This window comes from Pan troglodytes, chromosome 18 (genome assembly GCF_028858775.2).
Source record: "Pan troglodytes isolate AG18354 chromosome 18, NHGRI_mPanTro3-v2.0_pri, whole genome shotgun sequence".
Lineage (NCBI taxonomy): Eukaryota > Metazoa > Chordata > Mammalia > Primates > Hominidae > Pan > Pan troglodytes.
In genome coordinates, this window is record NC_072416.2 from 79896609 (window position 1) to 79924102 (window position 27494).

Sequence of the window (27494 nt, forward strand, 5' to 3'; positions counted from 1 at the left end):
CTGAGAAGGTGACATTTGAGCAAAAACCTGAGGGAAGGGAGAAGGGAGCTGAGTGGGTAGTTGGGGAAAGAGTATTCTAGGCAGAGGGAACCGCCAGTGCAGAAGCCCAGAGGTGGGAGTGGGCACAGAGTGTGAGGAGCAGGAGGAGGGGATGCAGCCAGGGCAGAGTGGGCACAGGGGAGCAGAGGGGAGGGCCGAGTCAGCGGCTGCTCGCGGGCCTCTGGGTGTCATTGGTCTCACTGTCCATCCGCTCGGTCCACAGTAGCTCCACATGCACTGCAGCCCTTGCTGCTCACCGGGCCCCTTGCTGAGGGTTCCCCTGTGCACGTGTCATCTCATCTCCAAAATAGTCTCATCATTCTCATTTTATAGATGAGAAAACTGAGGCCTGAGCCTGTAAGGTGAACCATGAGGGATGAGAAGGGAATAGGCTGGAAGTGGGTATTTGGGGTGGGTCGGGCAGAGCCCAGGCCTACATGACATTCTCTGGGAAGAGGCAGCCAGGCCTTTGCCAAAAACCTCCCTATGGCTGCTCCAGTTGGCCTAGGTTCTTGAACCTAGAAGAACCCAAATCTTCTTGTCACAAACTCTCTTGGGGAGGCAAGAAGCTTCTCTGTTCCCAGCCTTCCAGGATGACCAGCCCCAGCAGGCATGTGTGGGGTGGGGTGGGGGAGAGGGAGGGACAGAGCCAGGTTTTTCCTACCAGGCAGGCCCATGCAGCTTGCACGCGGGTGGGTGAGAGAAGGGTGGGTGGTTCTTAGCAGAAGGGGATGATGCCAAATGGGCCCAGGAGGTGGCCAATAGCATCCAGAGGCCAGAGCTGCTCTGGCAGAACCAGGCACTGGCTCCATCTCACAGTGGTCCAGGGGCCACATTTGAGCCTCCCTTGGCCTGTCTTGGCAAGAAATGGAGAGCAGACGTTTACAAAATGTTTGGTTATTCATTTGACAAATATTTACATGCGTCTACTGTGTGCTAGGCCCTGGGTTCTGTACTGAGTAGATGATGAGTGAGTGGGTGGATGGGTGGGTAAATGAATGAGTGGATGACTGGGTGGATGGATAGCTGGATCAATGGATAGATAGATGGATGATGGATGAATAGATTGGTGGGTGAGTGGATGGGTGAATAAATGGGTGGGTGTATAGATGGATGTGTGGATTGTTGAGTGACTCATGGATGGATATATATTAGTTGTTTATTGCTATTTAACAAATGATTTCAAAATTTGTGGCTTAAAGCAGAAAATATTTATTATCTCACTATGTCTCTGGCTCAGGAATTTGGGATTGCCTAGCTGGGTTGTTCTGGCTCAGGGCCTCTCACATGGCTGCTGCAGGATGGTGGCTTGGTCTGCAGTTTCATATGACAGCTCGCCTGGGGCTGGAGGATCCACTTAATGATGGATCCCTTGCACAGCTATTAACAGGAGGCCTTGGTTTCTCATTACACTGGCCTCTCTGTAGGCTATGTGAGTGCCCTCATGATGGCAGCTGGCTGTATTCAAGGTCAGTGATTCAAGAGAGAAAGAGAAAGACCAAGATGGAAGCCGAAGTGCCTCTGATGACCTTGTCTCTGGGTCTTACACCATTACTTCTGGTTTTTCCTTTTTTTTTTTTTTTCCTGTTAGAAGCAAGTCACAAAGTTCCACCCAAACTCAAGGGGAAAGGAAGTAATTTCCACCTCTTTGTGTTTTTTTTTTAAGACAGGGTCTCACTCTGTTGCTCAGGCTGAAGTGCAGTGGCGCAGTCATAGCTCACTGCAGCCTTGACCTCCTGGGCTTAAGCGATCCTGCTGCACACCACCATGTCCAACTAATTTTTGGTATTTTTAGTAGAGAGAGAGACAGAGGTCTCAAACTCTTGAGCTCAAGGGATCCTCCTGCCTCGACCTCCCAAAGTGTTGGATTACAGCCGTGAGCCAATATGCCCGATTAGTTTCTACCTCTTGAAGGAGGAGTATGAAAGAATGTGTGGGCACAGTTTAATACCATCACAAGAGATAAATGGCTAGAGCAGCAATAATTCTTCCAGGGTGCTGAAATCTTAGAATGATTTTAAACCAGGGATTCTCAGCGGTAACTTCATGTTAAATTCCTCTGGGACACTAAGAAAATATCAGTTTTGGGGAATCAACCTTGACATTCTTATTAGTCTGGGGAGTGACTTGGACATTGGCATCTGTGCTTTTGTTTTGTGGAATGATTTTAAGCTTTAATTGTGAAACCCAGCATATATGTTCTGCTTTTTAAAATTATAATAAAAATATAACATAAAAGTTACCATTTTAACTATTTATTTATTTATTTATTTTCAAGACAGGGTCTCACTCTGTCACCCAGGTTGGAGTGCAGTGGCGCAATTTCAGCTCACTGCAACCTTCGCCTCCCAGGCTTAAGCAATCCTCCCACTTCACCCTCCCGAGTAGCTGGGACCACAGGTGCCCGCCACCACACCTGGCTAATTTTTTGTATTTTTGGTAGAGATGAGGTTTCTCCATGTTGCGCAGGCTGGTCTGGAACTCCTGAGCTCAGGTGATCCATCCACCTCAGTCTCCCAAAGTGCTGGGATCATAGGTGTGAGCCACTGTGCCTGGCCCATTTTAACAATTTTTGAGTGTCCCATTCAGTGGCATTCTGTACATTCACACTGCCATGCAACCATCCCCCTCAGTACACTTTCATCTTCCCAAAGGGAAACTCTGGGCCCATTAAACACAAATTCCCCATTTCCGCCTCCTCCTGCAGCCCCTGGCAGCCACCGTCCTGCTTTCTGCCTCTATGAATCCGACTACTCTAGGAGTCTCCTGTTTGCAGAAACTACAGTATTTGTCCTTCTGTGTCTGGTTTACTTCACTTAGCACAGTATCTCTGAGGTTTATCCATATTGTACCGTGTGTCAATTTTTTTGTTTGTTTTTTGTTTGTTTGTTTCTTTGAGATGGAGTCTTGCTCTGTTGCCCAGAGGAGTGCAGTGGCGCAATCTCGGCTCACTACAACCTCCGCCTCCCAGGTTCAAGTGATTCTCCTGCCTCAGCCTCCTGAGTAGCTGGAATTACAGGTGTGCACCACGACGCCCAGCTAATTTTTGTATTTTTACTAGAGACGGGGTTTCACCATGTTGGCCAGGCTGGTCTCCAACTCCTGACTTCAGGTGATCCGCCTGCGTTGGCCTCCCAAAGTGCTGGGATTACAGGCATGAGCCACCGCGCCTGGCCATGTGTCAGAGTTTTATTTCTTTTACAGTTGACTAATATTCTGTTGTCTGTCTAGACCACATTTCTTTATCCATGTACCTGTGGATAGACTTTAAAAATCCACAGTGGTGGGTTTTTAAAGTGTCCTGGTGGTGCTGCTGTGCAATCAGTGATGAAAACCAAAGCCTGGATGGCACGGTGGCTCATGCCTGTAATCCCAGCACTTTGGGAGGCCAAAGCGGGTGGATCACTTTGAGGTCAGGAGTTGGAGACCAGCTTGGCCAACATGGCGAAACCCCGTCTCTACTAAAAATACAAAAAATTAGCCAGGTGTAGTGGTGGGCACCTGTAATCCCAGCTACTCAGGAGGCTGAGGCACAAGAATTGCTTGAACCCAGGAGGCAGAGGTTGCAGTGAGCCGAGATCGCGTCACTGCACTCCAGTCTGGGCGACAGAGCGAGACTCTGTTACATAAAAAAGAAAAGAAAGAAAGAAAACCAAGGCATAAGTCCAGCATTTCGCAATCCTCTCTGCACAATAGAATCACCTGAGAGCTGTTTTAAACAATGCGGATGGCTGGCGCCCGTCCTAGAGCAGCTGCATCAGATTCTGGGCTGGGGGAGAGGTGGGGCTAGCCAGGAATTGACGAGTTCCTTGCAGCGCGGGGGAGGGCAAGGCGTGCAGAATTATTTCCCAGTCTCTGCCGCCTCCTGGTGGCACAGTTGACAACAGTCTGGTAGTGACGCCTGTCAGCATGGTTCCTCTTCCTCTCCAGGGCTGGCTTACCCAGCCCCAAAGGACCCCACTCCCGGGGGTCTGGGGACCCTGAAGGCTCTTGTCTGACCCCTCTCCCCACCTGTATTTCCTGGCTGGCCTTGCGTGACTCTGTGTTTAGAAGAACCGACGAGTTTATTAGAGAAGGAAAGACTGCACTGTGTGACCTTGAATAAGACAGTTTGCCCGTGCCTCAGTTTCCCTGACTTTCACGCAAGGATCACCACGGTTTCCTCTGACAAGTTCCTGAGATGGCAGGGAAGCATGCGTGTTAGGGCTGGGAAGGCCACCGCGGGGAGGTTTCGTACCCTCAGCATAATTGCCATTAGGGGCCAGATCACTTGGTGGGGACCGTCCGTGCACTGTAGGGTGTTGAACAGCTTCCCTGGCCTTGACCTCCTAGATGCCAGGAGCACCCCTGAGCTGGGATAATCAAAAACTGTCTCCAGATAAGGGCAATGTCCCCTGAGTGCAGGATTGCCAAATAAAATAGTTAAATTTGAATTTAACTTTGAAAATTTGAATTTCAGATAAGCACATAATGTTTTTGTATAATTATGTCCAAAGACTGCATTTTTATTTCCTAAATCTGGAAACCCTTCCTGAGGGACAAAATCACTCCAGCTGGCACTAGCCAGTGCCCTTGTGAGTTTTTGACACCTGTTTCAAGAACTCACACCAGGCTGAGGGCTAAGGCGGCAGATGGGGAAGTTGTGGCAGGGGCGGAACTTGCCCCAGCCTGGCAGGGGGAGGGGTGCCGTCTTGCGCGAGTGGGACAGGCAGGCCCAGGAGTGATGAGCGTGAACTAGAGAGTGCTGTGCAGGAGGAAGCTGGGGCCGCCGTTGGGCCTTCTCCCTCCAGGGGCCCAAGAGCCACTGGTACCCAGTGTCTGGGTGGGGGCAGGGGGCATTTTTGTTCTCCCAGCACCTGCTCCTGTTGAGACCAGAGAACTTGGTGGTCGACCACAGGCTGGGGTATTAGTTCACCCCTAGCTTCTCCCCAGCGAGATCCCAGGGCCCTTGGGCACAGGGGATTAAGCCTCAGTCTGCTTACGTGCAAGCAGAAGAAAGAGGCCCAGAGAGCAACAGTGGCGGGTCTGCAGTCACACAGCCAACTTGCGCTTGTGGCAGTGGCAAGGTTGGTGAGTATCTGAGTCTTCAGGCCACGGCATTTTCCCCTTGAGTGGAGCCTGGTAAGTGGCCTCTATTTCTAGTACATTCTCTGGGAGCCCCCAGTATTTTCCAGACAGAGGGCACTGAAGACAGGCTTTGTGCTGAGGCTGGGTCACCTGAGGTCCAGCTGCTCCCCGTACTCCTCCAGGGAAGGGCTGGGACCCCTTCTTCTGCGGCTGCCCCTAAAAGGACAGATTGTTGCTTCTGTGGGATGAGGAGAGGCAATGTGGCATGGTGGTTAAGCACGTGGACTTGGAGCCAGACGGCCTGGGGCTGAATCCTGGCTCTGCCTCTCACCAACTGTGACCTTGGGCAAGGTACTTAAACACCCTGTGCCTCCAATTCTTAATCCATGAAATGGGCATGATGAAATGACACCTACTCCGTGGGGTTGTTAGAAGAATGAAATGAATTAGTAAGTGCTCAGAACAGTGTGTGGGGCTGGGCACGGTGGTACATGCCGATAATCCCAGCGCTTTGGGAGGCCAAGGCAGGTGGATCACTTGAGGTCAGGAATTTGAAACCAGCCTGGCCAAGATGGTGAAACCCTGTCTCTACTAAAAATACAAAAATTAGCTGTGTGTGGTGGCCCATGCCTGCAATCACAGTTACTCGGGAGGCTGAGGCAGGAGCATCACTTGAGCCTGGGAGGTGGGGGTTGCAGTGAGCTGAGATAGCGCCACTGCATACCAGCCTGGGTAACAAAGCAAGACTCTGTCTCCAAAAAAAACAAAAAAAAAAAAAAAAAAAGAAAAGAAACAAAAAGAAAAGAAGAAAACCAGTGTGTGGCAGGTAGTAAGGTTTACTTTTCTTCTAGTGACATTTACTGTCTTCCTTAGGAAGCTGGTTCAGTGGGGCTGTCGACCACAGGTACCAACCCTGCCCTCCCCTACAGAGTATGTGACACAGGCACAGCCAATCACTGCATCCCAGTGCTTGGACCAGTCACAGTGTCAAGGGTGAGCATGTGACCCCAGCAAATGAGCACATCCCTGGGGCTGGCGTGCAGAGGCTCTGGGAGTAAAGCTTCCTTTTCCCTGGCCAGGTGCAGTGGCTCACACCTGTAATCCCAGCACTTTGGAGTCCCAGGCAGGCAGATCGCCTGAAGTCGGGAGTTTGAGACCAGCCTGGGTGAAACCCCATCTCTAATAAAAGTACAAAAAATTAGCCGGGCGTGGTGGTATGCGCCCGTAATCCCAGCTACCCAGGAGGCTGAGGCAGGAGAACTTGGGAGGCATAGGTTGCACTGAGATGAGATAGTGCCAGTGCAGTCCAGCTTAGGCAACAGAGCCAGACTCCATCTAAAAAAAAAAAAAAAAAAAAATAGAAACCAAACCAAAACAAAACCAAAGCTTCCTCTTCCCACTGTGGGTGCAGAGGCCTGGGGCTGTGGTCAGCATCCCTAGCACATGGGGCTTAAGAAGAATGAAACCAACCCATTGAGGGTTCTCTTGAGTCCCTGGATCCACCTTGCCTGCCAGCCAGAATCCTCCCTGGAATTCCCACAGATGTGAGACAGTGAATCTCCCAGTTTGCTTAAGCAAGTTTGAATAGAATTCTAATCCATGCACCCTTTGTGCCCCATAGAGCAAGAGGGGTTCCCCCAAGGCAGCCCCCTTCCTCCATAGACCAGCGCTCTTGGCCTTTGTTTTGATCCACCTGCTGCCCGACATCCAGGCCCAGCCTCACACCGAGACACTGGCCCACTCTCAGGGAGGTGGGTCCTCCAGGTCTGATGTGATTAGAGCTCGCTTACAAGAGGAAACAAACAAACTTGTATTAAATACCTACTGTGTGCCAGGTATTGTGCTGGGGCTTTGAGGTTATTTTACTTGTATTTTACAGATGAGGAAACTTTAGCTCAGAGAGGTAAAGTGACTTGTTCAAGCTCACACAGCCAGGAAGTAGAATCGCTTCTATTTGAACCCAGTCTGGTTCCAAAGCATCCACTATATCATATGGCTTATTACTTGCAGGAGGAAGATTTTTTTTTACATAAAAAACTTTTGCCCTTTGGATTTTCCCCAATTTGTACATATTTATGGGTTACAGAGTGATATTTTGATACACATATAAAATATGTAATGATCAGGCTAGACGTGGTGGCTCACACCTTTGATCCCAGCCTTTGGGAGGCCGAGGCGGGCAGATCACTTGAGGCCAGGAGTTCAAGACCAGCCTGGCCAACATGGTGAAACCCTGTCTCTACTAAAAATACAAAAATGAACTTGGTGTGGTGGTGCAAGCCTGTAGTCCCCAGCTTCTTGGGAGGCTGAGGCAAGAGAATCGCTTGAACCCGGGAGGCAGAGGTTGCAGTGAGCTGAGACTGTGGCACTGCACTCTAGCCTGGGCGAAGAGAGACTGTCTCAAAAAAAAATGTATAATGATCAAATCAGAGTCATTATCATATCCATCACTTCAAACGTTTGTCATTTCTTTGTGTTGTGAACACTGAAAATCTCTTCTAGCTTTTTGAAAATATACAATAAGCCATAGTTAACCATATTCACCCTACAGTGATGCAGAACGCCAGAGCGCGTTCCTCCTACCTAGCTGAAATTTGTGTGCATTCACCAACTTCTCCCTATCCTCCCCTCCCTCCTCCCCTTCCCAGCCTCCAGTATTCAAAATTCTACTCGCTTCCTCCATGTGCTCAACATTTAAACACAGATTTTAATTGTGGTAGAAAGCACACAAAAGTTACCATTGTGGGGGCGGGGAGGGGTGTTGGCTAAAATTGAAAAGGTAGCAGAGTACCTCTCAGTCAAAAGATGACCTAGAGAGTCCATTACTCCAAGTACATAGTACCCCTGTAAAATAGGGGTTAGGTCTCATGCATGCATTCAACCTGCTAGGTGCCAGGAAGTGCTCAAGGAAGGGCCTGACTGGGATGAGACCAACGAGGGCTCCAGGTGCAGAGTTGAGGATGGTGCTGCTTCACAGGTGATGACCCTGCCTGTGTATGACTCTAAGAGTGACTGTCATCTTCCATCCTACTCCTGGGGCCCAGCCTGTCTCCCTGGAGCCCCAGCCCCCATGCAGGGTGAAGGAGGGTTTAGATGACTTGGCAGAGTCTTAGTCCAGCCAGGGAAGGAATGTCCCATGCACTACCCCTGAGAAATGACTCCATCAACAGTGGTTTGAGGAGCGCTTAGTATGTGCTGGGAACTGGGGTGGACAGGAGTGACCACAGGCATCCCACTGCTTTCAGGGAGCTGGTGGGGAGAACTCAAGACAGATGATAGCACATATAATCATTTGTTACCCCACGGTGGGTGCTGTGAAGGAAAGAGCCAGGTGCTAAGAGACGGGAGTGAACAGGGGCCGGGAGCCTCACTTCCCATCTGGCCAGACTTCCTCAGGTTCTGGGACCCAGCTTCACAGGGCCCCTCGTCCTCCCAGCTTTGAAGTTCTTATCATTGGTCCCGCTCCTCTTGTTCTTCCAGACGTGTGAAGAGGGCCTGCTCTGTGTCATTATCAACTTGCAATAACTTAGTGTCCCATTTCATCTTTTTGGTTCTCAATACCTGCTTCACAGTTCACCTATTATGTTTTATCAACAGAAGAACCAGTCTAGCTGGGTTCGGTGGCTCATGCCTGTAGTCCCAGCACTTTGGGATGCTGAAGTTGGGGGATCACTTTAGCCCAGGAGTTTGAGACCAGCCTGGGCAACATAGCGAGTCTCTGTCTCTACTAAAAAAGGAAAAGAAAAGACAGAAAAGGAAAGGAAAGGAGGAAGGAAGGAAAGGAAAGGAAGAAAAAGATAGCTGGGCATGGTGGTGCACACCTGTAGTCACAGCTACTAGCGAGGCTAAGGTGGGAGGATCACACGAGCATGGGAGGTTGAGGCTGCAGTGAGCCACAGTAGCACCACTGCCCTCCAGTCTGGATGACAGAGAGAGACCCTATCTCAAAAACAAAAACAAAACAAAAGAACCGGTGTGCTCTGTCTCTTGACTGGACCGACTGGCACAGACTTGCTGGAACACTGGTCACCCAGGCAAAGAGCCCAGGTAGAGCGACCTGTGTGGTCAAAAGCCAGGAGGCTGGAGGGAGTGAGGGACATTCCCGGAGCCAGAGGCCAGAGGGGCCAGAGGGGAGTGAATGGGGTGAGGTTGGGCTCAGGAATAGGCACCTCATTCACCCTGAGCTGATGAGAACCAGGCTTAGGGCTTTTATTGGAACTGGTGGGTTAGGAGATCCTCTCTCTTGTGGATGTGAAGCCAGGAGAAAGGAAAGCTGCAGCTATGCAGGGCTCCTGTGGGAGACAGCCTGCCTGGAGGTGAGGCCCACCCCAAGGGAGGGAGAGTGGCGAGATGAAGAAAGACTAAGTCCCAATGACATTGTTGGAGCCCCTTGATCCAGCTGTGACTGTGGCCCTGGGTTTTCAGTTACATGAGGGGATAACCTCCTTTTTTTTCTTTTTCTTTTTTTTTTAAGACAGAGTCTTGCACTGTTATGCAGGCTGGAGTGCAGTGGTGCGATCTGGCTCACTGCAACCTCCACCTCCTGGGTTCAAGCAATTCTCCTGTCTCGGCCTCCCAAGTAGCTGAGATTACAGGCATCCGCCACTGCACCCAGCTATTTTTTTGTATTTTTAGTAAAGACAGGGTTTCACTGTGTTGGCCAGGATGGTCTCAAACTCCTGACCTCGTGATCCACCCGCCTCGGCCTCCCAAAGTGCTGGGATTACAGGCGTGAGCCACCGTGCCCAGCCAACTTCCCTTTTTTTTTTTTTTTTTTTGTGTGAGATGGAGTCTCACTCTGTCGCCCAGGCTGGTGTGCAGTGGCGTGATTTCGGCTCACTGTCAGCTCCGGCTCCTGGGTTCACGCCATTCTCCTGCCTCAGCCTCCCAAGTAGCTGGGATTACAGGTGCCCGCCACCACGCCTGGCTAATTTTTGTATTTTTAGTAGAGACAGGGTTTCACTCTATTAGCCAGGATGGTCTCAATCTCCTGACCTCGTGATCTGCCTGCCTTGCCCTCCCAAAGCGTTGGGATTACAGGCGTGAGCCACCGCACCCAGTCCCCCAACTTCCCTTTTTGATTAAAACAGATTGAGGTGACTTTTCTTCTCACTTGTAACCAAAAAAATTCCAAATCTTTTGGCACTCCATAAGTAGCCGTCATGATGGTGAAGCTGGTGGGGATGATAAGGGGATGATAAGGGTGAAGCTGGTGAGGATTTTTTTTTTAAGACAGTCGTGCTCTGTCACCCAGACCATGGCTCTCTGCAGCCTTGACCTCCTGGGCTCAAGTGATCTCCTACCTCAGCCTCTTGAGTAGCTGGGTCTACAGACATGGGTCACCATACCCAGCTAATTTTTGTTTACAGGCAAAGTCTCACTATGTTGCCCAGGCTGATCTTGAACTCCTGGGCTCAAACAATTCTTCCGCCTCAGCCTCCCAAAGTGCTGGGATTACAGGCATGAGCCAGTGCTCCCAGCCCAGGAATTGGAATTTTTTAGAGCATCTGGAGAGGTGAAAAAGGGGGCCAACAGGCTGGATGCTGCAGGAAGGAAGGGGAAAGGAAGAAGGGTTGGTTTTTCTGGATTCAAAGTGTCTCATCTTAACTCCAATCCTGGACTTTAAAAATAATGTTATGCAGTGGAACCTTTTTCCTGTTGATTCCATATACATTCAGCAAAGAATATAAGATGATTAAGTGCTGGTTGTAAATGACCTCCAGCAATGGGGCTGGGTTTTGCATCCGGGTCACTGCAGGGCTGAACTAGAAAAGGTTGTGTTGGGTAACCCAGCCCAAGATTCAATCTTGATTGGTCTAAGCCAGTGGTGGCATTCCTAGCCTCCCTCCCACTGATTGGCCGCGAAGGCCATATGACCTAGTGCTGACCCATGAGAGGTAAGGAGAGTTGCCGGAAGCCTTCTTGGATGACCTGTGGCCACAGGAACCTCTCTTTTCTGTAAGTTGCAATATCCCTTAGGGTTGTCACTGAAAATCTTCATGTTTGACCATCCTCTGCCTCTCCCAAGTTGAATTTTGCTCAGTTTCATCCAAACAACAATGACTATAACTCAGGGTTGCATTCAACATATTTAACAACCGAGATAACATGGACCCTGACTAACTAATAGCCACTGGCCACAGACTGCAGGCCATATGGTAATTACCAGCTGGATGTCAACCCCAAGTCTGCTCCCTATTATGGGCTGCATGTGGTTGGCTCCTGGGGATACAGAGATAAATTATGCGCATTTACTGCTCTCAAGGTGGGCAGTCTGGTAGCTTCTGTAAGAAAAAGTAGGTTAAGTCTAGAATGCCAATGTTTCGCATTTTCCCTGTAAATCTCAGGTTCTGACCTTGGCTGACATTAGGGTCCGGGGGAGCTTGGCCCAGGCTGATTCAGCAGATCTGGAGGGGCATGGGCATGTATGTTTAAACAAAGTCCCAGCTGGGAACCTCTGCTTTCAGCTATCCATTCAGAGGCCGAGTTCAGGGGCCAGACGTTATTCCTGAGCCTCCTGGCTGTCATACAGCGAACGACCTGACTCTCTGTAGGGGCGAGACTAGCCCATTCAAAGGTGCGTCCTTCCTTTTTCTTTAGAAGGGACCAAGTGTGTAAAGGAGGAAGAACAAGGGTGCACTTCTGGGGACAACATAATGTCACAGAACCAGGGAAGGAATTTCATGGCCCCTAGAAAACTCAACAGGCAAGAGGATGCCAAACTCGAATGGAACCTCTATTAACCCCAAAGTCAGACAGGACCAGCCCACGGGTGCTCAGGGCACTGTGGCACAAACAGGGCCGGCCTGCTGGATAAAGGGAGGTAGAAACGCTTTCAGCCCTCCCCGGTGCTTCCCGGTTTATAACTTCATCTACTCGTGACACGTGGGGGTCCGCCGCCGCCACTGGCAGGGTGCCTTGAGTGCTTGAGTTTTCGCCTCCAGCACAGGTGGAGAACGCAACTCCCAGAAAACATCTGGGGCGGAAACGGAAGCATGGCCGCAGCGGTGAACGCACTGCATTCTGGGAAATGTAGTCGAAACGGCCGCTGGGGCAGAGTGAGCACCCACAGTGGTGCCTTCTGGGGAGGGTCGTTTTCACGTAGTCCAAGAGCCAGGGGTGGGAGCCGCGGGGCTCTCACCCCAGCGCCGGGAGGGGATGAACAACTTTTGGATTTTGAATTTAAGTGTAGGATTTCGTTTTGTCAGTCTCCAACCCTAACACCCAAGGAGGCAGAGAATAAGAGCAATATACACTTCTGTGATGCCATTCATGTCTGCATTGATTATTTCTCCGTCGAACTTGAGTAAACAGGCAGTTTAACCTCCCAAGCATCTGTAAAGTGGGCATATTAATAATTCCCACTTCTCAGGCTTGATAACATCAATCAGGTAACTGGTACAGTGCCTGACACACCTTCATTGCCCTCTTCTCTTGGAACCAGTGGAGCCTACAAAGCAAACAGATGTGCTTTGTAACCAGGAGTATGAATTCTGCTCCAGGAGAGCACGGGGGACTTTGTCATATTTTGGGAGTTATAATTTCATTAAATTCCAGCCAAAATTCATAGGCAAAAACGTAAGCAAATCTTGTCACATAAAGGGATTCAGCAAAGGTACACCAACCACCTTGCTAGCCAGGACACAGTGAGATGAAACTTAAAAGCATATGACAAGTTTCTGGGGTCAAGCATTCTCAAACAGTACTAGTGATAGTATTAATGGGTTTATCCTCTATAAAGAGTAATTTGGCAATAGCTTTCAAAATTACAAAGGCATATATGTGCAGCTTCAGTGATTCCCCCTCTAGGAATTTCTCCTGCAGACATACTCCAAGATTTTCAAAATGACAAAAGTTTAAGAATATTAATGGGACTGGGCGCGGTGGCTCACACCTGTAATCCCAGCACTTTGGCAGGCTGAGGCGGGCAGATCACTTGAGGTTAGGTGTTTGAGACCAGCCTGGCCAACATGTTGAAACCCCATCTTTACTAAAGGTACAGAAACTAGCCTGGCGTGACGGTGGGTGCCTGTAGTCCCAGCTACACGGGACACTGAGGCACAAGAATTCCTTGAACCCGGAAGGTGGAGGTTGCAGTGAGGTGAGATTGTGCCACTGCACTCCAGCCTGGGCGACAGAGGAAGACTCTGTCTGAAATAATAATAATAATATTAATGGTAGTATTGTTTTTTAAATAAATGATTGGAAGTCATCTAGACATCTGTGGATAGAGGATGAGTTACATCAATTGTGATGTGTCCATATACTGCAATACCATGCAACCATTTAAAATAATGAGGTGCAACATCACCTATATAATATTCTTGCAAAAAAAATGTTTAACCTAAATCTATTATGAGGAAAGAAACAGAAATTCAAGTTAAGAGAGATTTGCAAAATGCCTGGACGCTCAAAAATGTCAGTGTCATAAAAGACAATATGGACTGGCGGACTGTTTTAGATTACAGTAGACTAGAGACATGACTGTTAAATGAATGACTTTTTTTCTTTCCATTGTTTTTTGAGATGGAATCTCACTCTGTCACCCAGGCTGGAGTGCAGTAGCGTGATCTTGGGTCACTGCCACCTCTGCCTCCCAGGTTCAAGTGATTCTCCTGCCTCGGCCTCCCGAGTAGCTGGGATTACAGGCACCTGCAAGTACACTCAGCTAATTTTTGTATTTTTAGTAGAAACAGGGTGTCCCCATATTGGCCAGGCTGGTCTCGAACTCCTGACCTCAGATGATCCACCCACCTCGACCTCCCAAAGTGCTGGGATTACAAGCCTGCGCCACCGCACCCGGCCAAGGCCTGTAGTTTGAGATAGCCTGGCCAACATGGTGAAACTCCATCTCTACTAAAAATACAAAATTTAGCTGGGCTTGGTGGCACATGCGTATAATCCCAGCTACTCAGGAGGCTGAGGCATGAGAATTGCTTGAACCTGGAAGGTGGAAGTTGCAGTAAGTCGAGATGGTGCCACTGTACTCTAGCCTGGGCGACAGAGTGAGACTTTGTCTCAAACTTAAAAAATTAAAAAAAAAAACATGAAAAAAGAAAGGTGCAGAGCAGAGTATGCAGAATGCTGCATTTTTGTGGAAATGCTCAAAGACTGAGTCTGAAAGGAGACACAAGAAAGAGGTGACTAAGGATGTCTCGGGGAGGAGAACTGGTTTGGGGGAGGGGACATTAGGGGTAAACAGGGGACTTCTTGCACTTACCCTTTTAGACCTTTTGAATGGCATACCATGTGCCTGTATAAACTATTCAAATTGCAAAAAAATAACTTCAAAGAAGACTGTTTCTGGGAAAGCACTTGTGGTCAGAAAACCCCAGACTTGGATCTCCTATTCCCCATTTGTAGACTTGACGGTAAACCCAAAACAGAAGGAAGGAAAGCCAGTGACTTTCATATCTGTTTCCACATCTTATCCTCATTACAACCCTGTGAACCAGTTAGGTTTTATCTGGCACATTTGACAGATTAGGAAAATTGAGGCTCAGAGAGGCTCGGTGAGATGCTGGCAGAGCTGGGATTGAAACAGTCTTGACTATGACTGTACCTGGCTCCTTGCCTCCTGCAGGGGACCTCTCCAGGCACCGAGGCCTGTGGCGGATGGTGGCAGGAGAGAGCTCAGGGTGGAAGATGTGGGTGCGGTTTACTTCCAGGCTGTGGTGCTCACTAAAGCTGCTTTCCACTGAGACTTTCACAAGGGGGCCCCTCAGTCAGGAAACAGCAGTCTAGGATGCCGGGCAGCCAAACCAGGGTTTGATTAACATGTTCTCACACTACTGGTTGTGTGGTTTATTTGGGAAGGTAGGAGCTAACTCAGTCAAAGATCCTGTTCTCTGAACCCATCTGGGTTGCTTTTTAACATCTCTATAATCCCTGAAGATGTAGATGTTTAAAAATCACTTGATTGATTTTTGTCAAATTATATGCCTTAAACAAACTAAACTTTTTCATTAAATAAATTATATTTTATTTTTTATTTTTTTGCGATGGAGTCTCATTCACTCTGTCATCCAGGCCGGAGTGCAGTGGTGTGATCTTGGCTCCTTGCAACCTCTGCCTCCTGGGTTCAAGCAATTCTCCTGCCTCAGCCTCCTGAGTAGCTGGGATTACAGGCGCCTGCCACCAAGCCCAGCTAATTATGTGTATTTTTAGTAGAGACGAGGTTTTACCATGTTGGCCAGGCTTGTCTCGAACTCCTGACCTCAAGTGATCCATCCGCCTTGGCCTCCCAAACTGCTGGAATGACAGGCGTGAGCCACTGTGCCTGGCCTTCATTAAATAAATTTAAAGAAATAGATAAGTATTACCAATTCAAGCAATGAAGTATTTGGAGGGCAATTTGGTGTTTCTGTCAAAATTGTTTTGGTATGTGTCTAGCATTTACACAGCAAATGATTTATCTCTCCCTGTGGATATACTCACCCCACTGTTCAAGGATACATGTCCAAAGATGCATTGCTTATGAAGCAAAGACACAAACCTAGAAAGAGCTGAGATGTCCATCAATGGACAGCTGCTTCACTTAACTGTAATCCATCTGCGCGGCGGAATGCAAAGTACCATGGTTGAGAAAAAGAAAGCTGGCTGGATTTGCTGACCTAGAAAGAGATCTGCAATATACCGTTAAGTAAAAACAACAGTAGAATAATATGATTCCATTGTGAAAAAAAAAAAAGTTAAAAACACATAGAGGTATCTATGTTTTAGCAAACATAGAAAACAATGTATAAGATCCAGCAATTTGCCTGGGCGTGGTGGCTCATGCCTGTAATCCCAGCACTTTGGGAGAACGAGGCGGACAGATCACCTCAGGCCAAAGTTCGAGACCAGCTTGGCCAACATGGTGAAATTCCATCTCTACTAAAAATACAACAACAACAACAAAAATTAGCTGGACGTGGTGGCGGGCATCCGTAATCCTAGCTACTCAGGAGGTTGAGACAGAAGAATCCCTTGAACCTGGGAGGGGAAGATTGCAGTGAGCTGAGATCGCACCACTGCACTCCAGCCTGGGTGGTGATAGAGTGAGACTCTGTCTCAAAAAAAAAAAAAAAAAAAAAAAAAAAAAAATCCAGCACAGCAATCCCACTTCTGGATATTTACCCAAAAGATTTGAAATCAGTTTGTTGAAAGATGTCTGCACTGTCAGGTTCATTGCAGCATCATTCATAATAGCTGAGTTATGGAATCAACCTAAGTGTCCATCAACAGATTAATGCATAAGGAAAACGTGCCACATATTTGCAATGGAGTACTATTCAGCATTTAAAAAGCAGAATGGGGACTGGAGATTTTTTTTTTTTTTTTTTTTTTTTTTTTTGAGATAGAGTCTCCCTCTTTTGCCCAGGCTGGAGTGCAGTGGCGTGATCTCGGCTCACTGCAAACTCCGCCTCCCAGGTTCAAGCGATTCTCCTGCCTCAGCCTCCCGAGTAGCTGGGACTACAGGCACCTGCCACCACACCTGGCTAATTTTTTGTATTTTTAGTAGAGATGGGGTTTCAACATGTTAGCCAGGTTGGTCTTGATCTCCTGACCTCATGATCCACCCACCTCAGCCTCCCAAAGTGCTGGGATTACAGGCGTGAGCCTCTGCACCCAGCTTTTTTTTTTTTTTTTTTTTTTTAAACAGAGTTTCACTCTTGTTGTCCAGACTGGAGTACAGTAGTGCAATCTTGGCTCACTACAACCTCCACCTCCAGGGTTTAAGTGATTCTCCTGCCTCAGCCTCCTCAGTAGCTGGTATTACAGGTGCATTCCACCATGCCCAGCTAATTTTAGTATTTTTAGTAGAGATGGGGTTTCACTATGTTGGCCAGGCTGGTCTCAGACTCCTGACCTCAGGTGATCCACCTGCCTCAGCGTCCCATAGTGCTGGGATTACAGGCGTGAGCCACTGCCTCCAGCCTGGAACTAGAGTTTGATGGCCAGGGAAATTCTGTCATTTGCGACAACATGGATAAAGGTGGAGAACATTATGCTAAGTGAAATAAGCCAGGCCCAGAAAGACAAGTATCACATGTTCTCACTTATATGTGGAATCTAAAACAGTCAAACTCATAGAAGCAGAGAGCAGAATGGTGGTTACAGAGGCTGGAGGATGGGAAATGGGGAGATGGTGGTCAAAGCATACAAAATCTCAGATAGGAGGAATATGGGGTTTTTTTGAGACCTATTGTATGGCGTGGTAAATGTCATTAATAATACAGTATGGTACATTTCAAAATTGCTAAGAGAGTAAATTCAAACAGTCTCATCACAAAAAAGTTAAGTGTTTGAGGTGATGGATATGTTAACTAGCTTTAATTATTCCACATTGTATTCATAGATCATAATGTCACTTTTTACCCTATAAATATGTGAAAGAGTCCGGGTGCAGTGGCTCACAGCTGTAATCCCAGCACTTTGGGAAGTCACGGTGGGTGGATCCCCTGAGGTCAGGAGTTCAAGACCAGCCTGGCCAGCATGGTGAAATCTTGTCTCTACTAAAAATATAAACATTAGGTGGATATGGTGGCAGGCGTCTGTAATCTTAGCTACTCGGGAGGCTGAGGTGGGAGATTTGCTTGAGCCTGGGAGGCAGAGCTTGCAGTGAGCCGAGATTGTGCCACTGCACTCCAGCCTGGCCAACAAAGCAAGAGTCTATCTCAAAAAATGAATATAAAAAATATATAATATGTGTATCTAATATATATAAAAGAGCTAGGATTTGAACCTGCAACTCTTCACTGTGATGTAGGCCCCGTCTATCACGTATGAACTATGAGCCTGCTGAGTGCTGGATGCTGAGCTGGGAGCTCCCACTGTACCCCAACACTGCGTCTCAGAATTCCCTGATGCTGGAAGCCTGGAGGCCCTCACAATTCTAGGGTGTTTTTAGAATATCATTGTGGGGTGAAAGCAGGTTCCAGCTTCCCCAGGTGGAAGGTTCCAAGAAGCACCCGGCCAGCTCTGAGAAGTACCCGGCCAGCTCCTCCACTCTGCCTGACAGGGAGGGGACTGTGAGGGTTGGGACATGTCCTCTTTTAAGGCTCTCTCTTGCTGGCTTCTGACCACTTCCTCTTTTTCCTGGGGCGGAGGCGGCTGGCCGTGGCAGCACTAATAGCAGCTGGGGGCGGAGCAGACCTCCAAAAACCCTCCCAGAGTGGCTCAGCCCCTCGGCTGAGGGCAGGAGAGCAAGAGTCCACTTCAGCTTCCATCAGCTCTTCCCCTGAGGTCTCTGTGAGCCCCCAAAGGAGGGGCTGGGAGAGGTGGTCCCCTTAGCTCCCCCTCTCCAGCCAGAACAGAATCACTGACCCTGAGGCTTGGCCTGGGCTGCATCTGCTTCCAGCAACTTCCATGAAGGACGTGACTGTAGACCGAGGCCCACTCCTTGCACAGCCAGGGCCCTCAGGATGCCCAGGGAAGTGAGGGCCAGTGCTGGAAGCTCCAGCCTAGCACTGGGCACCTCCCCGGTGAGTGGCTGCTGGGGGCAGAGCTGCCAGCAGGGAGAGGACAGCTATGAAAGACATGGCTCCAGGCCTTGCACTGCCACCTGTCAACTCGGGGCTTTGGGCAGGCTGCTTTTCTCCTTTGGGCCTCAGTTTCCTCATCTGTGTAGTGGAGACCAACCATGGTACTTCGAAGGTCTGTAGAAATTCCTGGTACACAGCAAGTGCTTAATAATGGTATGAGCTACTATTAGCTAGTGCCTGTGGCTCAGTCTGAGCTGTCCAGGGTGCCCCACCAGCTTCTGCTGAGGATGGCCAGTGGCAGCTCAGCTCTGCTCCCGGCCTCGCACCCTTCCACACCCCCTCGGCCCTGCCTCTCCCCACCACCTCAGCCTGGCTTCCCACCTGTGGCAGGTGCAACCAAGCTCAGGTCCACACAGCACGAGCTTTAGTTTTCCCACTCACAGCCCCATTGAGCCAATTTGGTAAAACATCCACATTGGTCATTGGTGGGTTATGCCAAGTTCAGCATTGTGTTAAAGTCCTGGCAGTTTTTTTTTTTTTTTTTTTGTATTCTGGTTAAATATATATAATATAAAATTTACCATTTTGACCGTTTAATTTAATTTTTTTTTTTTTTTTTTGAGATGGAGTCTCACTCTGTTGCCCAAGCTGGAGTGCAGTAGTGGTATCTTGGCTCACTGAGGCCTCCACCTCCCAGGTTCAAGCGATTCTCCTGTCTCAGCCTCATTAGTAGCTGGGATTATAGGCACACATTACCACGCCCAGCTAATTTTTGTATTTTCAGTAGAGAAGGGTTTCACCATGTTGGCCAGGCTGACCTGGCCTCAGGTGATCTCCCTGCCTTGGCCTCCCAAAATACTGGGATTACAGGCATGAGACACTGCACCCAGCAGTGCTGACTTTTGGGAGGGGATGAGGGAACCAGGAGGTGACAGATGCCACAGCCACTAATGCAGATGCCACAGCCATGACTGTAGGATGGGGAAAATATGAAGGGAGCTCAGCCGTTTTATCTCCAGGAGAAGCGGCTGGAGGGCTGGGAGAGGGCCTGGGGAGTGGGAAGTGGCTGCGGAGGTGAGACTCCCCCATTCCTGGGCCAACAGCCAGGGCTCCATGGTGGGGCTAGATGATCCCACCTTGGGTGGAGGCTGAGCCTGTGGGAGGCGCTGCCCTGTGTCTTCTCTTGCCTGGCCTGGCCGCCATCACAGGCCCACCCCCTGGGAGAAGATTCTAGGAGGAGAGTCCAGGCCAGGCCTGAAAGGACTTCACTCCTTGGTAACTATCCCTCAGGGTTGGCCCAGTGACACAGGTTCTAGGGACCCACTTCTAGGTTTGCCGCCTCCATCTCCATCTCCGTCTCCACCTCCACCTTAGTTGAGGGGGGATGGAGAAGCTTCGTGGGGAAACTCTGCCCTTCTCCACCCATCCCCACCTCCTTCCCTTCCCTCCCCATCTCATTCTCTCCCCTCCCCACCTCCTTCCCTCCCCTCCCCACCTCCTTCCCTCCCCTCCCCCACGTCCTTCCCTCCCCTCCCCACCTCCTTCCCTCCCCTCCCCAACCTCCTTCCCTTCCCTTCCCCCCTCCTTCCCTCCCCCCCCACCTCCTTCCCACCCCTCCCCACCTTCTTCCCTCCCCTCCCCACCTCTTTCCCACCCCTCCCCACCTCCTTCCCACCCCTCCCCACCTCCTTCCCACCCCTCCCCCCTCATTCCCTCCCCTCCCCACCTCATTCCCACCTCTCCCCACCTCCTTCCCTCCCCTCCCCACCTCCTTCCCACCCCTCCCCACCTCCTTCCCACCCCTCCCCCCTCATTCCCTCCCCTCCCCACCTCATTCCCACCTCTCCCCACCTCCTTCCCTCCCCTCCCCACCTCTTTCCCACCCCTGCCCACCTCCTTCCCACCCCTGCCCACCTCCTCCCCTCCCCTCCCCACCTCCTCCCCTCCCCTCCCCACCTCCTCCCCTCCCCTCCCCACCTCCTCCCCTCCCCTCCCCACCTCCTCCCCTCCCCTCCCCACCTCCTCCCCTCCCCTCCCCACCTCCTTCCCTCCCCTCCCCACCTCATTCCCCCCCACCTCCTTCCTTCCCCTCCCCACCTCCTTCCCTCCCATCCCCACCTCCTTCCCTCCCATCCCCACCTCCTTCCCTCCCCTCCCCACCTCCTTCCCTCTCCTCCCCACCTCATTCCCTCCCCTCCCCACCTCATTTCCACCCCTCCTCACCTCATTCTCCTCCTTTCCCATCTCCTTTCCATTTCCTTTTGCCTTTACCTTGTACCAAGCTGGGTGGTGATCCACTTGGAAATTCACAAAGCAGTGCACAGCACTTCACAGTTTGTCAAGGACCTGGTAAGGTGTAGGTGCTCAATACTTGCTTTAGTGAATGAATGACTGTGGGGCCCCATGGCAGAGCTCACTAGTGGGAACCTCACGTGTCTCCCTAGCAATGTCAAAGGCCTGTCTGAAGTATGTGTGGGAGGGATCCCCAAAAGGGACACCAATAACTGCTCTGGGATATTTAATAAAATATGCTATGAAGATTAAATGGAATAATGTGTAGGAAATGCCTGCTACATTGTAGGTATTCAAACTTTAGTTATCATTATTATCTTTTATTTTAAAGAATAATCTGGTTCTGGATCAGAAGCAGTGACTCCCACAAAGGTCATCAAAAAGGGAATGGTGCAAAGTGAGGGAACATTGGCAGAGGAAGAACCAGCTGTGTGTCCTTAGGCAAATTGCTTACCCTCTCTGAGCCCCCATTGCCTGATCTGTCAAATGGGTCTGGAAATCCCCACTTCCTCTGCTATTGTGGTAGGCATCAGATGAGATAAAAGATGGGTTCAGTCTTAGCAAGCAGGGAAGAGCAGCCCAGCTGAGCTGAGAGGTGGCTGACAATGGGAAACCACCCCAAGCCTGTTCCTTTATTTTTTATTTTTATTTATATATATATTTTTTGAGACAAGGCCTCACTCTGTCACCCAGGTTGAAGTATGGTGCCGTCATCGTGGCTCACTGCAGCCTCAACCTCCTGGGCTCAAGTGATCCTCCCGCCTCAGTCTCCCAAGTAGCTGGGGCTACAGGCATGCACCACCATGCCTGGCTAATTTTGTATTATTATTATTTTTTTTGGTAGAGATGAGGTGTCACTGTGTTGCCCAGGCTGGTCTCAAACTTCTGAGCTCTAGTGATCTGCCCACCTCGGCCTCCCAAAGTGCTGGGATTACAAGCGTGAGCCACCAAACCTGGCCTCAGCGTGTTTCTTTAACGTCAGCTTCTTTTATTTTTTGAGACAGAATTCCACTCTGTCGCCCAAGCTGGAGTGGAGTGGTGTGATCTTGGCTCACTGTAACCTCTGCCTCCTGGGTTCAAGTGATTCTCGTCCCTCAGCCTCCCGAGTAGCTGGGATTACAGGCACCCGCCACCACATGCAGTTAATTTTTGTATTTTTAGTAGAGATGGGGTTTTACCATGTTGGCCAGGCTGGTCTCCAATTCCTGACCTCAAGTGATGCGCCTGCCTCGGCCTCCCAAAGTGCTGGGACTACAGGTGTGAGCCACTGCAGCCAGCCTCAGCCTGTTCCTTTAACATCAGCTTCTGAAACTAGCTCTGCAGAAGTTCTGAGGGTACCCCTCACTCAAGCTCCAGGCGTCAGGAAAAGAACATTCCACGAAGTCCATCTGGAAGACGGTCCTTTTCCTGCTGCCCCCAGGTAAGCACATGGCCTCCAATCTGTCCTCGACCAAACCCTGACTCTAGGCCAGTCAGCAGCACCGAGCCTGGCCTGTTTCCATGGAGAACAGGAAAGGCACCAGCGTGTCTGGGAGGAAAGACGGCTTCCTGTTCAAAGCCACAGATAGGATGGCTATAAAGCAGGGTAGTAGAATTGTCATTATTCCGCAGGATCAAATAGGGCTGCTAAGCCCAGGAACCGTCGGGGAGGCCCAATGGATGGGCCACATTTCCCCTGCAAGGCCAACTGGCAAGTGGCCACTGCCCCCTACCGCCTTTCAGATAGGGCTTCCTGTAGGAGTATGCTGCTATGCCGGGCTATTATTGTCAGTATTCACTGAGTGCATAGTATATGCCAGTCACTGACCTCAGCGATCTGTAAGATTTATCTCCTTTAATCCTCAGAACAAACTTATATCTTATACAGCAGCTATTATTATTAACCCCATTTTACAGATGAGGGAACAGAGGCACAGAGAGGTTAAGTATCTTGCCCAAGGTCACACAGTGGAGGAGCCAAGCCTGTACTCAATCCAGGTCATCTGAAACCAGAGCTTATGAAGGTGACCACACCATACAGTGTCTCAGGACAGGGGAGGCCAGGCACAGAGGTGGTGGGGGAAAGAAGGAAGCTAAGTGAGAGGTACCAGGTCCCAAGCGAACCCCTCATTAATACTGGTGTTGAAGAGGCGTGGACTTCGTGAGGCGGGTGTTATTGGCACTGTTTTACAGATAAGGAGCTGAGAGCCCAGAGAGACAGTGAGTTGCCCAAACAACAAAGCTGCGTTAGAGCCTAGATGTGTCTACTGCAAAGCCTGGCTCTTCAGTGAGCTTGCTGCCTTATCCTGCTTCTTCAGCAGTGTGTTCCGAGTCTGATCTGTCTTGAGAGCCCCACAGCCTGGGGCACAGGCCTGGAACACACACACCGCGCCTCTACGCCTGTTTTTAGAAATTGTATATGGGATTCCAGTGGTTCCTACTTGCTGCTACTTTGGGCAAAGGAGAGGAAATGTGGTAGGAAGTGTAGTGACTCTGTATCTTGGTGAGTGGTTGTTTGCCTGAGCTCAGACGCTGCTGGAATGAAGAGTTTTGAAAAGACAATCATTTTGGAGTAGTTGCATCTCTTTTACTTTTGGGTGAGTCAAAGGAAAAAGGAAGCTCTAGGAGGGACCACATTGGAAATTCCATCCACCCACTCATCCACCCATCCGATCGTTCAATCATCTCATTATCCAATCATTCATCCATTCATCCATCCACCCACCCATTTTCTGGGCTCCAATTTTCTGCTAGGCCCTGGAAACAAAACACACAAAACCCCCAAACAAAAAAACAAAAGAGTAAAAGCCTCATAGAAAAAAAGCTGTTTAGTGACCAGCCTGGCCAAGATGGTGAAACCCCGCCTCTTCTAAAAATATAAACATTAGCCGGGCGCGGTGGCAGGTGGCTGTAATCTCAGCTACTTGGGAGGCTGAGGCAGGAGAATCGCTTGGATCCAGGAGACAGAGGTGCAGAAGAGCCGAGAAAGCGCCACTGCACTCCAGCCTGGGTGACAGAGTGAGACTCTGTCTCAAAAAAGAAAAAAGACAAGAAAAAAGAAAAAAAGCTGTTGTTTCACATTTTCCTCCAGCACTTTCTATTTTTTACATTTAGAAAAGAGCTTTATTGAGATATAATTCATATATCATGCAATTCACCCATTTAAAGTGTGATTCGATGGCTTATAGTGTATTCACAGAGCACTGACATCATCACCACAATCAATTTTTGAAACTTTTCATCACCCCCAAACAGAAACCCAATACCCATTAGGCCGTCACTCCCTATACCCCCTTCCCCCACCCCTTCAATTACTCATCTACTTTCTTTCTCTGTGGATTTGCCTATTCCGGACATTTCATGTACATAGAATCATATAATATGTGGCCTTTTGTGTCAGGCTTCTTTCACTTAGCATCATGTGCTGTCGTTATTGTTGCTGTTTTGTTTTGTTTTGTTTTTTGAGTCACTGTCTCGATCTGTCCCCCAGGCTGGAGTGCAGTGGTGTGATCTCAGCTCTCTGCAGCTTCCACCTCATGGGCTCAAGCGATCCTCCCACCTCAGCCGCCTGAGTAACTGGGACCACGGGCGCTCGCCACCAGGCCTGGCTAGATTTTTGTATTATTTTGCAGAGATGGGGTTTCGCGGTGTTCCTCAGGCTGATTTCAAAGTCCTGGGCTCAAGCGATCTGCCTGCCTGGGCCTCCCAAAGTGCTGGGATTAGAGGTGTGAACCCTCGTGCCCAGGCTCACTTAGCATTGCATTTTCAATGTTTATTCATTTCGTAGCGTGGATCAGCAAATCGTTTCTTTTTATTGCTGAGTAATATTCCATTTTATGGATAGATCACATTTGGTTCATTCATTCATCAGTTGATGGACATTTGGGTTGCCTCCCCTTTTGGCTATTATAAATAATGCTGCTGTTAACATTTATGTGTAAGTGTGTGGATGAGCTTTCATTTCTTTTTGGTATTTACCTAGGAGTGGCCTTGCTGAGTCATACAGTAGCTCCGCGTTTGACCTTTTGAGGAACTGCTAAACTATTTTCCACAGCAGCTGCAACATTTACTACTCCCACCAGCAGTGTAGGAAGCTTCCATTTTCTCCATATCCTCACCAATACTTGTTATTGTCCATCTCTCTTTTTCTTTTTTTTTTTTTTTCTGAGACAGAGTCTCACTCTGTTGCCCAGGCTAGAGTGCAGTGGCACAATCTCAGCTCACTGCAACCTTTGCCTCCCAGGTTCAAGCGATTCTCCTGGCTCAGCCTCCCGACTAGCTGGGATTACAGGTGCACACCACCATGCCCAGCTAATTTTTATATTTTTAGTAGAGACGGGGTTTCACCATGTTGGCCAGGCTGGTCTCGAACTCCTGACCTCAGGTGATACACCTGCCTCGGCCTCCCAAAGTGCTGGGATTACAGGCGTGAGCCACCGCACCCGGCTGTTGTCCATCTTTTTAAATTTAGCCATTCTAGCAGGTGTGAAGTGACACCTCATTATGGTTTTAATTTACATTTCCCAGATAGTATCTTTACATGTTATTATCAGTCATTTGTATATTTTCTTTGAAGAAATGTCCATTTGGATTCTTTACCCATTGTTAATTGGGTTGTCTTTTCATTATTGAGTTGTAAGAGTTCTTTATAGATTCTACATACTAGTCCTTTATCGGATACATGATTTGCAAATATTCTTTCCCATTCTGTAGGCTCCAGTTCCTTCTCATTGTTTTGTTTTGTTTTTGGTTTTTAAAGCACACATCCTCATGCTAAGATATTTGAAAAAGCCAAAAATGTATAAAGAGATGGAAAAAGAACCTCCCACAGACCACTATGATTAATATTTAATCTTTTTTATTTCCCTTTTAAATATATTTACTTATGTTATTTATTCTTTGGTAGGTAATATCTGCACTGCTGCAGAATTCTAAAGGTCTAAAATCACAGATTCAATGAGTCTCCCAAGCAGGAAAGCTGCATTTTCAACCTGAATAGGTCCACTGGAAAGCCTGGCTCTTTCAGTGCCTCTGCCACCGTATCCTACTTCCTCCAAAGTTTCTTTCAAGTCTGATCTGTCTTGAGAGCCCCAGTGCCTGGAGCCCCTGTCATCCAAACTCCTCCTAGGGACCGCTACTGTTGCTGCTTTCTAGAAGATCTTCCAAGGATAGCTTATAGCTTGTATATATGGACATATACTTGTCAAATTTCCCTTAAATTGTACGTTACCCATTCCACTGAGCACTTGTCCGTAGCTCCTTTCCAGTCTTGTAGCTCTGCTGAGTTTTCTTCCTATAGTTAAGAATACAATGTAGGCCGGGCGTGGTGGCTCATGCCTGTAATCCCAGCACTTTGGGAGGCCGAGGGGGGCAGATCGCAAGGTCAGGAGATCGAGACCATCCTGGCTAACACGGTGAAACCCCGTCTCTACTAAAAATACGAAAAATTAGCTGGGAGTGGTGGCGGGTGCCTGTAGTCCCAGCTGCTGGGGAGGCTGAGGCAGGAGAATGGCGTGAACCTGTAAGGCGGAGCTTGCAGTGAGCTGAGATCGCGCCACTGCTCATCTATCAGTTGTAGGAGACACAGCAGGAATTCATTCTAGTGTTAGGAAGAATGAGGAATTTATTAAAGGACCTTAGGTGGCTTGGAGAGTCTCCAGGAGGGCAGAGATCCAGGTCTGGAGTCTACATAGCCAGAAACAAAGCACAACCACAGGTGGGATTGCTCGAGTAGAGCAGTGCCCACTGCCAGGACTGGGCACAGAGCATGGCTGGTTCTGCTGGGCTCAGGGTGCTGCACCCTCTTGTTCTCTCCCTCCAGATACCAGGTGTTTCTGCCACTACTTTTGCCAGATATGTACCCTCTGACACCTGCTTCTCTTGTTGGTGGCTTTTGGACACAAGCCTGATGCTGGTACGTCTGACTATGGGGCAGAGCTGAGCCTCCCTACCCAAGCTGTAAGGGAGTGTGGGAAAACAAGATCTGGCTTTTTCTTTGGCTAGGTGTGGCCTTATATGGGGAGGCAGTCAAACATAGGAGGTCAAATTTTGCTGGGCACCCAAAAAGAATGGCAGAGCCCACTACATGATACTTATATGGGCTGGGCACAATGGCACATGCCTATAATCCCAACACTTTGGGAGGTCAAGGTGGGAGGATCACTTGAGTCCAGGAGTTCAAGAGCAGCCTGGGCAACATAGTGAGACCCCGTCTCTATTAAAAATAATAATAATAATAATAATAATAATTAGCTGAGCATGGTGGCATGTACCTATAATCCCAGCACTTTGGTAGGGTAAGGCAGGAGGCTCACCTCTGGCTAGGAGCTCAAGGCCAGCCTGTGCAATATAGTGAGATCCCTGGCTTAAAATTTTTGTTTGTTTGTTTGAGGACAGAGTTTCACTCTGTCACCCAGGCTAGAGTGCAGTGGCGTGATCTCAGCTCACGGCAACAGCGACCTCCTGGGCTCAGGTGATTCTCCTACTTCTCAGTAGCTGGGACTATAAGTGCGCACCACCACACCTGGCTAATTTTTGTATTTTTTGTAGTAACAAGGTTACACTATGTTGCCCAGGCTGGTCTCAAACTCCTGGGCTCAAGTGATCCTCCCACCTTAGCCTCCCAAACTGCTGGCCTTACAGGCATGAGCC

At 49.1% G+C, this 27494-nt stretch overlaps 1 long non-coding RNA gene across 1 annotated transcript in view; it reads left to right on the plus strand.

Annotated features, from left to right (window-relative positions):
* Positions 1–3898: 3898 nt before the first annotated feature.
* LOC134808772 (uncharacterized) overlaps positions 3899–27494 on the plus strand; it is a 39479-nt gene continuing 15883 nt past the window's right edge. The window contains exons 1-2 of the long non-coding RNA XR_010152464.1: positions 3899–5109; positions 22188–22284. This is a non-coding gene — a long non-coding RNA (uncharacterized LOC134808772). The remainder of the gene's footprint in view (positions 5110–22187; positions 22285–27494) is intronic.